Raw genomic sequence first — 3,945 nt, 5'->3', positions numbered from 1 at the left:
ATCTGTCCTGGGACACCATTGTCCTGTGGTTTTGGGGTTTTTTTCCCAACACTGCAACCAGGGCCTGCCTGCTTGTTTCCCTGTTGCTCGGGAGTTCAGAGCCAGCACGTGTGGTGCCGCCTGGGACTGGGACTGCCTTCTGCTGGGCCCCTACCTGCAGCACGGTAGGCGCAGCTGCTCTGGTATATGTTTGGCTCTGAGACTCTGATCCGCTGAGGTTTCTACACTGCAAAACTGCTTGGGTTTTTCCCTGCTTCTCGTCTGTTTGGGGATCCAGAGCCAATGGTGGGGGTACCGGAACCAACTGCTGCCCGTGAGCTTTGCAAAGGAGCAATTGCCCCCTTCACCCAAACTCCTACCACCACCTCACCTCAGAAAATTTCCAAACCCCCATCAGCATGCCCCTGAGGCCACGGGCAAACCATATGTGCTGGTTACACTTGGGGGAAAATAGAGAGGTTTTTCTCTATGAAAAATTCTTCTCTGAGTTGATGGGACCAATTGGAGGCTGGTTTGGTTATTGACAGCCTGAGGAACCAATTAGAGAAAGTTAGTTCGCTCCGTGAAAACACATTTTGAAGAAGGTAACCTGGAAAAAAGCTCTATTTTCCGGCAGCAGTGCAGGTAACAGGGCCCTGGCCTGGCTCCACTGCAGGCCTGCGGGCCTGGCAGGGGGGGCAGGGCCGGTCCCCCCTGTTTGGGGAGCTGGCATGTCCCGGCAGGGAGGAGCGGTGGCCATCAACAGTAAGTGCTGTAGCTGAGACCCAGGGAGGCTGATTGAGGTCCCAGCCGTTCCCCCTCCTCCCCCTTTCCTAGCTTGAGCCGGCCCTTTCCAGCACGGCCTGAGTTTCCTGAGATCCTGGCACAGCTCCAGCATTGCAGCCTTGCATTCCCCATGTGAAATCTTAACTCTTTCAATGCTCAGATAAGACTTGCAGACTTTTCAATTCTCCCCTGAGTGAGAAGGGAAAAATAGAAGAGCTAAGTTTCTTTAAATGGAAAGAGAATAAGAAGATGCTATGAAGGTTGGCTGAAAATCCTTTTGCAAGCAGTAAGAATAAACTGAAAATTCCTATAAACCATGGAAAAAGACATGGGGGGGGGGGGTTGTAGTGTTCCATTTGATAAATTGTTGATTAAAAGCACCTGTGTTAAAAATCCTTTGCCCCAAGAAGAAAAGGGATCTCTACTTTTAGAGATAATGCATGAACAGAGAGAAAGAGAACTGTTTTTTTTCCCTCCTTGTAAAGAAGTCCCTATGGCCTGACAAGAGGAAATTTCTCTCTCTGAAGTGAACTGAAAAGGACTATTTAAGTTAGGAACTGACTGAAGTAGTTTTTCTGTGTTTGTTTTGTTGTTATGAAGGCTGGGAGAGGGGAGGAGGGAGTAGTCTGAAGATCTTATTCTAAATTCTTTTTTTTTTTCTTTCTTTGTGTAGTTAATAAATTTCTTTTTATACCCTTTTAAGTTTTAGGTCTGCCTTGCTTTTGCTTCTGGTTCTGTCTCACAACAGAAAATAAATATATTTAAATTGACAAATCAAAACTGACACCAGAGCAGTCCCTCTGCCTTGCTGAGAGCCAACAGCACCCCCTGGAGCTGCAGGGGAGTCACAGCAGTCTCTCTGCCTTGACACGAGAAAACAGCACCCCGTGCCGGTTGTGGCAGTAACTACACTAAAGGGTAAATTGCGTGACAGGCAAGAAAAGGCTGTTATTGGGTTCTCTTCTTTTTTTGTGTTCTTGCTGTTGTTTGTCTGTCTTGTTATATATATATATATATATTCTAGTAAGGAACTGTTATTCCTTTTCCCATATCTTTGCCCGAAAGCCCTGTAATTTCAAAGTTATAATAATTTGGAGGTGTTGTGTTGCGTTGTTTAATGTTAATTTTCCTTCTGTGTTGATGGTTCGTCCCAGTTTCGTTCCCCTAAGTTAAGTACATAATGGTTTTTCCCTTTCCCGCCTTTGTCCTAATCAGTCATCCTAAACCCCTCCCCTTTATCTGGAACCTTCCCTGTCCCTCACCCTAAACCCTGCCCCACTGGATGTCAATCCCTTGTAGCCCCTCCCTTTGTTCTAGAAGTTTCTGTGTCAAGCATTCCCTTTTGTATCCATGATTGGTTGTATTGTATGTATCCCCACCCTCGGTTTACCTTATTGGCTCAATGTACCCCTTTCCCCGCCTTCTGTACCTCCCCCCGTTAACCGTTATTGGCCAGAGTTTTGTACCCTCCCCTTGCGCCTCCCCCGTACTTAAGCCTATGTAGAACCCCTCAAGCTGCCTTTTGCGGTTCCCTCTCCCAACCTCCTGACCTGTTACCTCTTCCTCCAATAAATCCCTTCCCCCAGAACCGTTAAAGGTCTCTCCTGCGCCTCTTTGTCCCTCCCTGACGACTCGCCCAGGCGTAGCTGTTGCTACACCCCTTCTGCGGCTCCCAGAGTGGTGCCGGGGAGGGGCCACTCACCGACGCAGGCTTCCCGGAGCTAGCCAGTAGCCCAGGTGAGGTGGGCAGTGGGTGGAAGATGCGTCATGGAGGGAGGGGGTCATCTTTTCCATTCCAGGAAGGTTCCCGCCTTCCTTGGCAGACACCTGTCTTTTAAACCAGGACAGAAGGGTATAAAAATATTAGACTGTGACCAAAGGAGGGCAACAAAGATAGTGAAAGGCCTGGAGGGCATGACTTATGAGGAATGACTGAGGACACTAAGTTAATTTAACCTAGAGGAGACTGAGGGATGATCTCATTGCTGTCAACGACTTCCTCATGAGGAGGAGAGGAGGGAGAAGTGCTAATCTCCTCTCTTGTCTGGTGACAGGACAGGAGGGAACGCTTAAAGCTGCAGCAGGGGAAGTTCAGACTGGATATTATGAAGAAGTTCTTCCCTGAGAGGATGGTCAAGCACTGGAACAAGCTCCTCGGGGAAGTCGTCATGACTCCAAGCCTCTTAAAGGTCAAGAAGTGTTTGGACAATGTTCTTAGATATATGGTTTAACTTTCAGGTCACCCTCTGTGGAGTCAGGAGTTAAACTCCTTGTTGGGTCCCTTCCAACTCAGGATATTCTATGATTCTAAGATAAAAAACAAGTGCAGATGTACTTCATTTTTTGTATTTGCATTTCTGCTTGCATTTGGAGACAAGGTGCAGAAAATCAAAAACTGATTTAAAAAAACTTTCTGTTTAGTATACCTTCCAGTAGCCCATCACTAAGCACAATGTACTTTACCATGAGGAAAGACTTGGATTTCTTTTCACAAGAAAGAAAAATAAAAGCAATTAAACAAACGACTGATAGGCAGTGATTCATGTTGAAACTTGTTATCAGGTTGTTCTGCAGGACTTCAAGACTTCCTTCCCTCCTTCCCCTCCTCCTCAGCCTCCACAGAGAAAAATTCTCTCGGTGACGGGGAACAACAAGCTTCAGAAACATCCCAATAATTTTAAAAAATGCATTTTATTGAAACTTCAGATGCACTGTAGGAAACTTGTGTTTGTGTCATGGTTTAACCCCAGCCAGCAACCAAGCCCCACGCAGCTGCTTACTCCCCCACCGGCAGGACCAGGGAGAGAATGAGAAGGACAAAATCTTGAAAATTCATGGGTTGAGATAAAGAACGTTTAATAGGGAAAGCAAAAGCCATGCATGCAAGCAAAGCAAAACAAGGAATTAGTTCCCTGGTTCCCACAAGCAGGCAGGTGTTTAGCCATTGTCACATTCCTTGGGGGCTTCTCCCCTTGCAACAACCTTATTGGCTTATCTGGATAATAGCGTGGCTGTATTATAAAGTGAGACGGATACAATGGTGTGCCAGACATATCCTTTAATCCATGTGGTCCGAGAAGCAGTATCCAAAAACTATGTTATTCCAAGGACAGACAGTGACCAAAGACAGGGTTCAAGGGATCGAGTTCACAATACATAGGGAATACCTGAGGGCAAAGG

The 3,945-nt window shown here is 46.7% G+C and overlaps 1 long non-coding RNA gene across 1 annotated transcript; it reads left to right on the top strand.

Annotated features, from left to right (window-relative positions):
• Window positions 1-623: 623 nt before the first annotated feature.
• Window positions 624-3,505, top strand: LOC148220278 (uncharacterized). The gene is made up of 4 exons (XR_015799176.1): window positions 624-1,051; window positions 1,469-1,683; window positions 2,352-2,502; window positions 2,820-3,505. It is a non-coding gene; the product is annotated as an uncharacterized LOC148220278 (long non-coding RNA).
• The last annotated feature ends 440 nt before the right edge of the window (window positions 3,506-3,945 follow it).

This window comes from Sturnus vulgaris, chromosome W, assembly GCF_052056855.1.
Source record: "Sturnus vulgaris isolate bStuVul1 chromosome W, bStuVul1.hap1, whole genome shotgun sequence".
NCBI classification, from domain to species: domain Eukaryota; kingdom Metazoa; phylum Chordata; class Aves; order Passeriformes; family Sturnidae; genus Sturnus; species Sturnus vulgaris.
This window is presented reverse-complemented; position numbering and strand designations above follow the sequence as displayed.